Consider the following 15,476-nt stretch of genomic DNA (forward strand, 5'->3'; position numbering starts at 1 on the left):
AACAGTAAATTTCAGCCTTCTTGATGTACAGTTCGGTGACTTTTAACAAATGCATACAGTTATGTAACCACCACCAAAATCAAGCTATACAAGAGTTCTATTTCCTCTAAAAATGTCCCATTTCATTTTGTATATAACATTTCCCCTCCTCTCCACTCCCTTACCAGGGCCTGGCAATTACTGATCTAATTTTAATCCCTATGGGATTTGCCTTTTCAAAAATGTCTTATAAATGCAATCATACAGTATGCAGCCCTTTGAATTGGGTTCCATTCACTTGGCATAATGCGTTTGAAATTGAACCATGTTTTTGCATGTATCAATAGTTCATTCCTTTGTACTGCTGAGTAGGATTCCATTTGGGTTGTTTTAGTGTTTCATGATTATGAATAAAGCTGTTATATATATTTGGGTACAGGTCTTTGTGGCAACAGAAGTTTTTATGTTTCCCGAGCAGAGAACTAGAGTGGAATTTTTGGGGTCACATATGTTTATTTTTATGATACACTTCCAAACTGTTTTCCAAAGTGATGTATCATTTTGCATTCCCACCAGCATTGTAGGAGAGTTCCAGCACTTGATATTGTCAGTTGTTATATGATTTAAAAAAAAAAATTTTAGCCATTCTAATAGGTATGTAGTGGCATTTCATTGTTGTTTGAATTTACATTTTTCTAGTTACTCATTATATTCAGCAACTGTTCATATGCTTATTTACCATCCATAAGTCTTCTCAGGTCTATTTAACTCTTTAACCGACATTTTTATATGGTTGTCTGTTTTCATCTTACTCAGTTTTAAGGGTTCTTTATACATCCTAAGTACTGAATTTATATGGAAAACATTTTCTTAGTCTCTTTCTTGTCTTTTCCTAGTCTTAACACTGTCTTTGGAAAAGCAAAAATTTTAATTTAGATAAAGTCCAATTTATTAATTGTTTCTTTTATGGATCCTATTTTGCTGTCCTGGCTAATAAATCTTGCCTAACACAAGTTCATAAAGATTACCTCTTATGTTTTTTTTTTTATGTTTTATAGTTTTAGATTTTATATTTCACACTAAAATATAATTGGAATTAATTTTTTATATGGTGTGCAGTATGATGAGATTATTTTTTTACATATAAATGTTGCACTGTTTCAGCATCATTTGTTAAAAATACTATACTTTGAATGTCGAACTGCCTTTCCATCTTCATTGAAAATCAAGTGACTATATATGCATGGGTGTATTTCTGGACTTTCTATTCTGTTGCATGTCTTACCTTTTTATTGTTACCATATGGTCCTAATTACTACAACTTATATGTCTTAAAAATCAGTTAGTGTAAGTCCTTCAACTTTCTTCTTTTTAAAAATTAGTTTTGTATTTTCTAATTCTTTTGCCTTTCTATTTAAATTTTAGTATTATTTTGTTGATGTCTTTAAAAGAAAAGCTTGCAAATATTTTTATTGGGAGTCTATTTAATTTATAGATCAATTTTGGGAGAATTATCATCTTAACAATATTAGCCTTCCAATACATGAACATGGAATATCCTTCCAGCTATTTAGATCTTCCTTGATGTCTCTCATTACTATTTTATAATTTTAAGCATAAAAGTCATCTATATATCTTGTTAGATTTTTATATTGAGATATCAGGCTTTTTGTTGCTTATGGAAATGGTACTTTGTTGTTGCTGTTTTGTTTTGTTTTAGTATCATTTTTCAACTGTCCGTTGAAAATATATTTTTGTATGGTGACTTGGTATCCTGAAACATCCTAAATGTATTTATTAGTCCAGTAGCATTTTTGTGGATTCTCTTGGATGTTTTAATGTAGACAATCATGAATTTTATAAATACAATTTTATTTCTTTGTCTTGAATTAGTGTACTCACTAAGACCTCCATAGCCATGTTTCATAGGATCCATGAAAGTGGCTTATTTGTCTTGTTCCTGACCTGAGAGGGAAAGGATTCAGTTTTTCACAAAAAATGGCTCCATGATTTTTCTTCATAATCTGTTGATATGGTCAATTATATTGAATGATTGTTATATTAAGAACCACTGTTGCATTCCTTAAATAAACCCCAGAGTTGCAAGCCTCTCTGGCCCAGTATCTGATATCAAAGTAATTTTTTTTATTTCACTATTTCTTAAGAAAAATTTAATGGGAATATTGAAAAGCTAAAGGTGGAAAAGACAACATAAAATGTCATGATGTACCTGTGCTTTGCCAGTAGAAGCATGCGATGAATACTATTTAAATTTGTTAAAATTTCTTAGTGAAAACATGTATCTGATGGTACAGTGAACTTTCCTTAAGTCTTTACATTAGCCACCAGGACTAACTCCTAGCTCCTCAGCCTGGTGTATAAGTTCCTCCACGGCATGATCCTTGCGTACCTCTCCAGCCAGCATTTTGTTTTATAAATTCTATGAATGAGCCACAGTATAATTTTAAGAAACCATAAACTCTTATCTTCATGCTTTTTCTATGCATAGACTATCCCCTGTATGCTCTGTACTCTTTCTTGGCTTGTCCTTATTTTTATCCCAAAATTGAGCAATGGCGTATCATTCTATGGTGAATATTGTCCTTCCCTTTTAGTATGTGTAGGATGTCCTACTCTGTGTTTACACGGTGTTGAATACCCTATATTATGTACATAGTGTTAAATATCCTACACCACAAATACTTTTTGCTTTTATTTGCTTACCTGTGCCACTAGACTGTAAGCCTTTGAAAGAAAACAAAAAAACAAATGAAAAAAGAAAAGAAAAGAAACTGGTCTAATTCACTTTACCTTCCTTAAGATCTAGCACAATGCCAAGCTCATGCACAATGTTTAAAAAAAAAAAGTTGGGGAAGGAATGATTGATTGTATTGATTAATCCAGGTCTGATTAAGTTTCACTGGTAAGGACTTCCTCAGGGATGCATATTCTAGCTTATTTAGCTTATTTATTTTAAATATATTCACTCACTCCTGGGATAATTATGAGTCTGGATTAGAGTAATATCAAAAAGCATTTACATAAGGCACTTTTACTAATTATCTAAGACCTGTGAGTTAATGTCAGCTTATCAATTTTGTTTTGCTAGTGAGAGGGGACAAAATGTCCCTTCCAAAATTATTTTCAATATGAACCCTTTAATAAGTGAAAATTGACAGTCATGATTGTCATGGTTGAGAAATTTCGTTATTGCTTCAAATTGAGCCTCATATAAATCATTTTATAATTGGTTATTTTATGATTAGAGTGTAAAGGAAGACCTTGACAACCAAATCTAAGAAATAAGACAAATATGGATCTGATAAACTAACAATGTTTCTCTATATATCTGGTTTGAAAAAAATAGATAATTGATTTTTTCAGACTTTCCTTTTATCTGCTTTATTTCTCAGAGCTTATCAGTGGCAGACATACAGCTAAGTTCATTTTCTCTTGACTATTCTTTACATTTAGAAGATTCATTTAGCTCACCATTACTCTATATTTATCTGGATTATGCATTCATTTCCAGGAGTAGGTCCTTCTCTATCACCATCATTCTTTGGTAATCTTATGTGAGAAAATTCAATTATGTTATATTATCTATACTAGAACTGAATCAAACAGCATTCTAATCATAAAAAACTTTAAAAAGTATTATTATTTAAATCTTAAATATGTTTACACTAATACATTCATGTTCACACTGGATTAAGAATATGAAATTATTTCTAAATTTTTGATAAAATACTCACTTTTTTTACTGTATATTTTAGAAAAAGATCGCTAGTTGTCAGGCATTGTTGAATCAATTGGCCCAGTGCTACTAGCATAAAATTTCTCTGAATGCATAACTTTGTCTTGTTCACACTTATGTTACAAGTGCTATGGCACATAGTAGGTATTCTATAGTATTTGTTGAATGAAGGAGCAAGTAGCCTTTTTGACGTGGCCACAGGAATATTCAGACATCATCAATATTAATGCATGCAGTTATCTCTTTACTCTATCTCTGACTCTTTGGGCCATCTCATTATTGATTTTCAAGCAGTACATACCTCCAATTCATCCTTGAATCTCAGCCCAATTCATCCTTGCATCTCAGCCCATCCTTGATCCTGAATATTGTATATTTATTCTGCTCAGTCCTGTAATTCATTCCAGCTGTGATTCATCCTATAACCCACATCTCATCCTTGAACCTAAGTGGTCTTTGACCCTTTTGGGCACCACTAACTCTGGTAAGTGGTAGAGGTCCTGGAATTTCAGTGACCAAATTATTTATTTAAAATACTTTTCATGAGAATAATAGAGAGAACACAGGCTCAGAAGTCAAAATATACGATTTTCCTTCCAAAGTCTAACACAAACTAGCTTTGTGACATTTTAATTAGACCTTAATATATTTCATTTATATAATGCATATGATACTGCTGATCTTGCCTTCATTGGAATGTATTTATCATGATGAAATATGTGACAAATATGGATAAACTGTAAAGTGCCATGTAAGTTTAAGGACATTTAAAACAAAAAAACTTCTGGAACTAACAAGCAATTATAGCAAGGTTGCAGGCTAAAATTTTAATATACAAAGTCAATTGCTTTCTTATATACCAGCAATGAATAACTGGAGTTTGAAACTAAAAACATAATACTATTTACATTAACACCCCAAAAAATGAAATACATAGGTATAAATCTAACAAAATATATGCAAAAATTATACGAGGATATCTACAAAGTTCTGACGCACAAAATAGAAGAACTAAGTAAATGAAGAAATATTCTATGTTCATGGATAGGAAGACTCAGTATTGTTAAGATATCAGTTCTCCCCAACTTGATCTATCCAACGCCAATCAGAATCTTAGCAAGTTATTTTGTGGATAATGACAAATGAATTCAAAGTTTATATGGAGAGGCAAAAGACCCAGAATAGACAACATAATATTGATAGAGAAAAACAAAGTTAGAGAACTGACACCCCCAACTTCAAGACCTACTATTAAGCTACAGTAATCAAGACAGTGTGGTATTTGGGAAAGGACTAACAGATCAGTGGAACAGAATAGAGAGCCCAGAAATAGACACCTACAAACATAGTCAACTGCTACTTGACAAAGGAGCAAAGGCAATTCAATGGAGCAAAGATGGTTTCTTCAACAAACAGTTTTGGAACAACTGGACATCCACATGCAAAACAATGAAACTAGACACAGATCTTACACCCTTCACCAAAATTAACTTAAAATGGATCATAGGCCTAAAATGTAAAACATAAAGCTATAAAACTCCTAGAAGATAATGTAGGAGAAAACCTAGGTGACTTTGAGTATGGTGATGCCTTTTTGGACACAACACCAAGGACTAGACCCACAAAAGAAATAATTGATAAACCAGACTTCATTAAAATGAAAACTTCTGCTCTGTGAAAGACAATGTCAAGAGAATGAGAAGAAAAGCCACAGACTGGGAGAAAATATTTGCAAAAGATACATCTGATAAAAGACTGTTATCCAAATTATACAAAGAACTCAAAACTCAACAATAAGAAAACAAATAACCCAATTGAGAAATGGGCCAAAAACCTTAACAGATAACTTGGAAGCTATCAAGATGTCCTTCAGTTGGTAAATGAATAAATAAACTGTGGTCCATCTGCACAATGGAATATTATTCAGCAACCAAAAAGAAATGAGCTATCAAGACATGAAAAGACATGGAGAAACCTTAAATGCATGTTAATGAGGGAAAAAAGTCAATCTGAGAAGGCTGCATACTGTATGATTCCAACTATATAACATTCTGGAGAAGGCAAAACTATGGAGATAGTAAGAAGATCAGTGGTTGTCAGGCAAGGTGGGGGTGTGTGGAGAGAGATGAATGGACAGAACATAGAGGATTTGGGGGGCATTGAAAATTCTCTATATGATACCGTAATAATGAATACATATCATTATACATTTGTCCAAATCTATAGAATGTGCAACATTAAGAGTGAACCATAATGTAAAATTTAGACTTTGGGTGATTATGATGTATCAATGTAGGTTAATTAACAAATGTTCCGCTCTGGTGAGGGATGTTGATAATGGAGGAGGCTATGCATGTGTTGGGGCAGGGCTATATGGGAAATCGCTGTAACTCCCCCTCAAATTTTCTGTGAGCCTTAAACTGCTCTAAAAAAATAAAGTCTTAATAGAATTTTTTTTAAATCCCTTATCTCAGTGACAATAAGACTGTATCTCTTTCCTCCTTAAAATCTACCTGAATAAAGATGGGAGAGATGTTGAACATAAGCAATACAATTCTCTGAGCATGGATAATCAAATAAAATAATAAATGAAAATTGATGGGAATTGTGAAGTGTGTATGAAATCTTAGCCTCAGAAATCCAATGAAAATTTTTAAAATGAATTGAAATATTTTCTAGGCTTGATGTTCAATACTGCAGGAGCTTTCTATAATTTTAACTATTTTTACCATTATTTTTTATTTCATTAAAAAATGTGTGCCACTAAGCTTTTTCTGTTGTTGTTGAACATAGTGGCAAGAAAGGGGATGATGTTGAGAAATCAAGCCACACATCATTTCTGGAATAAGATCTATTTAATTAGCTTTGCAGAACCAACCCAAAGCCCCCAAACCATTAGGACAATGGCAACAGCAATAATAATGATAATATGTTGCTGGTCACTTAGGACTTGCATTTTGATGATAAATAAAAATAAAATGCAGAGCACTCTATTAAGCAACTTGGCCAGAGTCCCTTCATTGTAATTGCCTATAAACCATTCCATATTTGCTCAAACACCACTGGATATGTTTGCAGCTACTTTTCAGACATTAATATCACATGTTTTCAAAAGTATTAAATTGGTAGTATCTTTCACTGCCAGCTGTATTTGCTCCTTCTGCCAATTGTAATAATAAAATCAATTGAAATTACTGCTTTGTTCTTTCGGCTTCTATAATTTGCTTGCTAGTTCATTATAGAGAATGTCAATTTGTCTAGTTAGGTATTTATACAAATTATGTTTTGTTTTTATTAATTTTTTAGTGAAAGAAAATCCCCCAAACTGCTAGATGAACAAGTCCCATTATTCATTAGTCAGCCAATAAAAAAATATCACCATGGGAACAGGGAACTTCAAGATTTTAGAAAAACTTTGTTGAGTAGAAACTACAAATATTTACATTTAAACATTCCAAACAATGTTTTTCTTTATAAAGGATGAAGGTTTAAATTTACCTTTGAGAAGCTACTATTTAATTCTGGGCAAAAATGCGAATGATATATATATACAGAGAGAGAGATTTCTTTCAGTCATACTAAAGTAGAACAAGTGCCTAAACATTCTTGGGGTGGTTCACGTGCTGTAAAATAATTAGAATAACATTTAACATAAAATGGGATCATTTTGCAAATGTAAATTGGACGGTATTTTTTTGAACTAGATTTCCATATATTTTCTGACTTTTTGAGGAGAAATACTATGTTTCTAATTGGATTTATATGATCAGATATGTTATTATATCGGATGAATTGTATCTTGTTCTTATCTGAGGAGAGTTTTTAATTTTGTTTCATTTTCTTATTTTTCTCTCTTTGAGTATGTGTGTTTGTGTCTGTGTGTTTCTTTTATCTTCGTATTGTGTTTATTATTTAGAATACATTAATTAGAAACTGTGAAAAATGCCAGATAAAAATATGAGCTTTTCTGTACTGGAAGAGGCTGTGGAGGGGGCTCAGACCTCATCTTTCAAGGTAGGATGGCTTATTCTCAGAAACGCTCTCTTTGGCTTAATTTCTCTACCTTAATTAGATCTCTTCTGCTATTCTTTGTATCTCAAAGGTTTCTTTTTTTGGCAGGGAGGGGTTTGTATTTCCCTAAAAACAAATCTTTATTTATTTTTACATTAGTTCTCTGATAATATTGAAATACAATCACTAAATTTACATGTGCAGATCACCAAGGAGTTTTATTTTATTCCTGTAACTCTACTCATTGTACTCTTGAGATTCCATCTTTTTGAAAGGAACTTAAAATTGAGGTCCCTGCTTCCTTTCCCTTGACAAATGGTATAGTCATTGAGAACAAGGCTATTAGTTTTCTAAGCATGGTGCTATATGAAACTGATTTCTCCACCTGTTTATTCTTTCCTGGAGTATTTTAGCAGTTTGAAGTGGACTCTATGGAGTGGAGATTGTAAGAACACCCAAAGGTATATGTTTGTGTGAAGGAGCAAAATGAGGTAATCTGGTCTTTTCCTACAGCCACAAGGATAAGGTTGTCCGCATCTAGCCACAGCAGTAAAACATCTTTGTTGTCCTTCTCTCCCCTCCATCATCATTGAACATTTGATAGTCTTATGTAAAGTCATAGCTTTACATGTAAAATCTTATGTACTTTGCTTACGTAAATTCAGAGTTTGGTTTCTCTATTAGTGTAACGTATTAAGAAGTAAGGTTTGCCCCATATGGTAACTTATTGAGTACAATGGCAGAACCTGAGGGAAGATGTCTATAAAAAGGTCCAGGTCAACTTGTTTAAATGAAGCATAAAACTAGAAGACTAGCTGAGGGTGGATTTGTGGAAATACATTAATCCCCAGGAGATTGCTAGAAAAACATAGAAAAAGGGATGAGAGTGATGGACCTTAAAGATAGGTTTCCTTAATGTAAAAATTCAGTATAATCTGAACATGATTTTTTTCTTTTTGTAATAAGGACAGAAAAGAATGCAAACTTAATGTCTGATGAAGTCTCATAAAAATTTAATCCAATTAGATTAGGTCATGTTTTCCTAATGTTTTTGTATGTTGAGGAATTGTGGATGGTATCTTGGACTTGCAAATATTATATTGCAGAATTTCGGGACTCTGTTACACAATTTGCTTTCATTTTAGCTGGCAATTCCAATTGCAAACTCTGTTAACCGAGTGGCAAATCAAGCATAAATTTATTTTCTTAATCGTTAGTTCGACTGCTTTGATTCCACCCTACACGTGTATGGCTCAGGTATCAGCAAGAAATGGGCAAATTTTACACACACAGCTGCTCCATGCTGGTTGTCTCCTTTCCAGGATTTCCTTTTCTCCTTCACTTTCTAGCATATGATTTCTCTTCTCTGGTTTTTTGGGTAATAATGACTGAAAGTCTTCTATCAGACTTTTATCCACCCACGTGGTTCCTACTTACGTGTTCTCAGGCTAAAACCCATAAAATAGGTAACTTACTGTGTAATGGGCCCTTTTTCCAAGTTTCAGCCTTAAATCCAGAATATGTCTGTTTTTAACGAACATTCTCCAGTGACTTTAGGTCCTTTATTAAAAAAAATTGAGAGGTTATAGTTATTCTATAGGAAGTCCTATTTTAGTTAGAACTTACTAGGGCATATTAGAAGCAAAACGTGTTATAGGACTTATACTTCCTGAATTCAAATTGTACAATAAATCCACAGTAATTATTTGAGAATGGTATTTAAATAAGGATAGAAAAATGGATCAATGTGAACAGAATAGAGAAATAGACCATAAATATGTGGTCAGTTGATTTTCAACAAAGGAGCTAACATAATCAGTGAGTAAATGGAGTCTTCAATAAATGGTGCTGAAACAACTGAATATGGATAAAATGGAACAGTTATTCTACATAATACCATACACACCAATTAATTTGTGATGGGTTATTGGTTAACATATATAAGCTAAAACTATACAGTTATTAAAAGCATATTTTCACAACTGTGAATAGGCAAAAATTTCCTAGGCAGGATAAAGAAAGCTATAAATATGAAAGAAAAATTGTAAATTAGATTTCATCAAAAAGTAAAACTGCTACTCATCAAAAGATACCCTAAGACAATAAATAGGCAAGCCACAATTAGGGAAGCATATTTACAATACGTATATCTGACAAAGGACTTATATCCAGAATATGTAAAGACCTACATCTCAATAAAAAAAGATAAACAACCAAATAAGAAACAGCCAAAGACTTTTACAGGCACTGCAAAAGGGATGATAATCAAATGTTTAATAAGCATATGAAAAATAATAACATCATCATCATTAGTCATCATGAAAGTGCAAAATAAAAGCAAAATGAATTAGGACTATACACCCAGAAGACTTATTAAAATTAAAAATTCTAATTACACAAAATTTTGGCAAGAAAGTGAAGCAACCAACACTCTGACACTGGCAGTGAAAGTATAACACAATGTATCCACTTTGGAACATTGTTTGGCAGTTTCTTATAAAGTTAAATATACTTAAACCTTAAGAACTAGCAATTACATTCTCAAGTATTTGCTGAGAAGAAATAAAAAGTACATGTCCACAGCAAAACTTATAAAAGAGTAATCATGGCAATTTTATTCATAACACAAATTGGAAATACACCAAATTTCCATCAGTATGAAGCAGGTAAATAAACTGTGATGTATTCATACAATAGGACACTACTGAGAATTTAGAAAAGAGCTAGCTCTTGATACATGCAACAACAGTGGTAAATCACAAAACTGTCATGGAGAGTGAACAATGCCAAATATAAAAGGGTACATAATGTGTAAATACACAGATACAATACTATAGAACATGCAAAACTATTCTATGGTGAAAAAATCATAACAGAGTTGCCTCTATGTGTTTGTTTGTTGTGTGTGAAGGGAAGCGTACTTGGAAAAAGCAAGGCAGGAAGGAATTTATGAGATGATAATATTCTATACACTGATGGGGTGTGAGTAACATGGATGCATCCTTTCCTCAAAATTACACAGTTAACATTTATGTATTTCAGTGTTTTATAAATTTTACTTCAAATTAATTGAATGAGCTCAGGGGAGTGGATGGAGTCAGAGATGATGCAAAAATGCAAATTGTTGACAGTCATTGAAGCTGGCTGATTGATGCATGGTGTATGTGTGTATATTTTACATTCTTCATAATAAAACTTGAAAAATCAGCACACCTATACCTTTTTTTTTTTTTTTGTGAGGAAGATCAGCCCTGAGCTAACGTCCATTGCCAAGCCTCTTCTTTTTTGCTGAGGAAGATTGGCCCTGGGCTAATGTCCATGCCCATCTTCCTCTACTTTATATGGGACACCGCGACAGCATGGCTTGACAAGCAGTGCATTGGTGCACTATGGGGATCCGAACCTGAGAACCCTCCGGCTGCCTAAGCGGAGCGCACACACTTAACCACTATGCCACCGGGCCGGCCCAACCTATATGTTTTTAAAAATCCAATTGTGGTCTTCCAGGTCTTGCATGATGTCCTTTGTCCATCACTATTTGCATACCTTACTGCTTCAATTACAATGAAACAGTCACATTGATCTTTCAAGTTTCTAGAATTGCAAAGCTCTTCTTGCCTCAAGGACTCGGCATGTGCAGTTGTTCTCTTTTTCTGAAATGCGTTGCTCTGAACAGCTAGAGCAAATCTCGTAACAGCTATGAGCAAATCTCATAACTAGTTTACATGTAACATCCTCAGACAGATCTTTGGCCATCTTATTTATATTAAGTCTTGCGCTCTTTTTATATCACAAAACCTTGTTTTAGCTATCCTTGTAATATGCATCCTTATTTGATACTATTTAAAAAGATTGTTTAGTTTGTAAAAATGAAATTTATGAATTGCAACTTAGAAGAGCAGAAAAATTAGATTTCATTTTATTTCCATAGTGATTGTTATATAACTTTTACACCCTGTTAACTTGATGGATATAAGGGTGGGTATAAACAAAACTTTTTCGTTTCAATTATTTTTTTTTTAAACAGCATATTTTTTGTGTGTGTGGGGAAGATCAGCCCTGAGCTAACATCCATGCCAATCCTCCTCTTTTTGCTGAGGAAGACCAGCCCTGAGCTAACATCTATTGCCAGTCCTTCTCCTTTTTCTCCCCAAAGCCCCAGTAGATAGTTGTATGTCATAGTTGCACATCCTTCTAGTTGCTGTATGTGGGACGCTGCCTCAGCATAGCCGGACGAGCGGTGCGTCGGTGCGCACCTGGGATCCGAACCTGGGCCGCCAGTAGCAGAGCGCACGCACTTAACCGCTAAGCCACGGGGCTGGCCCCTTTCTTTTCAATTAAAGAAAACTTGATTTCTTTCCAAGGACCTGAAAATGAAGTCAAGTTGTATATAATATTTGAGGCAATCCCAGAACATGGGCATTTTTACTATGAATTAAAGATGGCAGAGTAAAGACATTTTTATTTCACCCCCTCATTTGAAACCTACACAACGCAGCACAGAATAATGAAAAATGGAGACAAAGTTTGCATTATTAAATCAAAACAACAGCTAACACCCAGAAATTATTCACAATACCAATTAAATATTAAGAAATACAGGGAGAAAAAGAAGAAGGTGAATTACTGACCCTTCACTCATTAGAGCTTGAAGAGCAGACATTATTTCCCTAGAAATAAGCATCACAATCCTGAAGGGCGTACTATAGAACCTTTGATAAGAGTGACAAGGTTTAGGGGCATTTCAGGCCATGAAGGAGGTCAGGGACACAGTCATACAGAACCACTTTTTCTTGGCAGACTAGGTGGTGAATTTGAGTGGAAAGAAGAAACAGTGTAGAAGTCACAGCCATGCAATAGAGCAAGAAAAATAAATAAAAGACATACAGTTTGGAATAAATAAATAAAACTCTCTCTATTCACAGATGGCATGATTGCCTATGTAGAAAATATGAAGGAATCAATAAAAAAAAATCCTCCTAGAAATAGTGTGTTAAGCAAAATCACAATATACAAGGTAAATATGCCATAATCAACTGCTTATCTATGTACTAGCAATGAGCAGCTGAAAACATAACTATTTTTAAGAGCCTCTTACAATACCTCCAACAATATGAGAATTATTTATGTATGTATCTAACAAAATATGAACAGAAGCTGCACACTGAAAACTACAAAACATTTGTGAAAGATATCCAAGAATACCTTCAAATAAGTGGAGAGATATAGGGTATTTATGACTGGCAATACTCAAAATTGTTGCTATATCAATTCTCCTCAAATTTAATAGTTGATTTTATGCAATTTTAATCACAATCATGCAATAATTTTTGTAGGCATTGATAATCTAATTCTAAAATTTATATGGAAAGGTAAAAGAACTAGAAAAAACAAAATAATTTTGAAAAAGTACAAAAACGTTGGAAGACACACTATGAGAATTTAAGACTTACTATAAAGATATAATAATCAAATCAGTGTGGTACTGACAGACATACAAAACTGTGGAACAGAATAGGACATCCAGAAATAAACCCCCACAAATATGGCCAATAAATTTTGACAAAGATGCACAGAAAAATGAATAGACAAAAAACAGTCCTTCATCAAAAGGTATTGAAAGAATTGACCATCCATAAGTAAGACATGAACTTTGACCTACATTTCACACCAGTATAAGATTTAAATTAAAATGGATCTAGACTTTGATGTACAATATACAATTTAAAATGAAACAATTGGAAAAAAAACTTAAGAGAAGTTCTTTGTGACTTTTTGTTAGGTTACAATTCTTATAGACAATGCCAAAAGGCTAAACCATAAAAGAAAAGAAAAAGCGTAAATTGGAGTTCATCAAATTTAAAACTTGCAACATCAATACCACTACCTACAAATCTAGTGAGTAAATTTCTTTGGCATCATAATATACTTTCTACCATAGAACACACACATGGAGTGTTAGCCTGTCTCTCTAAGAAAATGTAAGTGATTTTAGTCAAACATAACTACATACAAAAATATGTACTCACTCACTATTTCTTCGCCTTCCAGTACATGAATATATTCTTGGATGTGTTTTGCTGAAGCTTTAAAACAATGCAATTCTTGGCCCAGATAGATGAAAGAATTATATGGTTTTGCTAATTACCACTTTTCAATAAATTGTTGTGCCTTCATGAAATTGATCCTCTTGTGGTATTAGTATTATCATGTGTCTTCATTGCTAGAAAATAAATTTACCCTCAATATCAAGATTAGTTTATCAAAATTCCTTGGCCTTGTACATTTGTCCCTCTACAGACTGGCACCAATTTACTTTTCAACAGGATAATCCGTGAGTAATTCCCCTTACAGTGTCTCCCCAACATGAAATGGTACCCAGGTTTTTAGCCATATTATACCTTCTTCCTGGAATTCCATTATTCCTACATACTTGGATTAATGTACATCCTTAAAACCCTATAAGGCAGAAGCTATATTCAAAACGTTTAACAAATGCTACTTCAAAGCCATGATCTAACGAAAATGGGCAAAGGCCAGAGTGCCGGAGCAGCGTTATAGAAGTTGCTGCTTTCCAGGCGTTAACCTTTCCTTTTACAGACCTTAGGAAATTTTATTCTCAGAGGTAGGGCTGAGACAGCTAGCTGGGTGCCAGAGGTGGGTGTAATAAGACAGCTTGGGGCAACAGCTTTTTGGCAAAGACAATCTCAATATTTTGTCATTGGGTAGAGTCTTGTGGACATTTCCTGCCTGGAGGGCAGACTTCCTTGAAGAAGAAGCTCACATTCTATCAGCTCTGTAAAATCTACCCTCATCACAAAAGCAGAAAATGCTCTGCTTCTCCTTTCCCATAGCACATAGCATTTGAGACCTCGCGTACACAACATTCTCTATACCGCCTCATATCGCAGCTATTTCTGTAATGGCACCTTGAGCGCAAGGGAGATGCTTCATGCATTTTTTTTAACTTCTTATGTCCTTAGAATGAAGCCCAGAACAGAGTAGTTAACCAATAAATATTTGTTGATTTAATGAAAACATCTCATTGCTATAATATTTATATATTGACATTACTTTATGAGAAACTTGATTTTTCCTCCTAAGTGTTGTGTTCTTTAATAGTTGAAAATACATTATTTTCCCACTTTGAGTGTTATCCTAGAAATGCTCATGGAATTACATCCTAGTGTCTAACACTTGAAAAATGTTGATATGCCTGTTATTTTTCCTATTAGATAACATCAAGCAATCTGCTAGTTATCTCGCTTTGACATGCCGTGTGAAGCCAAAATTCCAAGCTCTGATAAATGTTCAGTAAGCTAGAAGGTCTGCCAACCACACTAACAGAAAGTGTCATTCTCAAACTCACCTTCATTTTTACCACAAAAGATTTACCCTATTTTAATTATTTAAAATGATTAATAAGTAATATATTAGGATAAAACAAAGCAGTTCTTTGATCAAAATTACCTACAGAATAGAATGCAATATGGAAGACTGCTGTTTGTCACAAATGGAGTTGCCCTGTAGACTATGTCCATGTCCTCAAAAGAATTGCTTTTCTTAAAAACTAAATTCTCGGGGCCAGCCCCGTGGTGTAGCGGTTAAGTGCACATGCTCTGCTGCTAGCAGCCCACGTTGGGATCCCCGGCTTGCACCGATGCACCGCTTGTCAAGCCATGCTGTGGTGGCATCCCACATAAAGTGGAGGAAGACGGGCACAGATGTT

This window comes from Diceros bicornis, chromosome 6 (assembly GCF_020826845.1).
Source record: "Diceros bicornis minor isolate mBicDic1 chromosome 6, mDicBic1.mat.cur, whole genome shotgun sequence".
Lineage (NCBI taxonomy): Eukaryota > Metazoa > Chordata > Mammalia > Perissodactyla > Rhinocerotidae > Diceros > Diceros bicornis.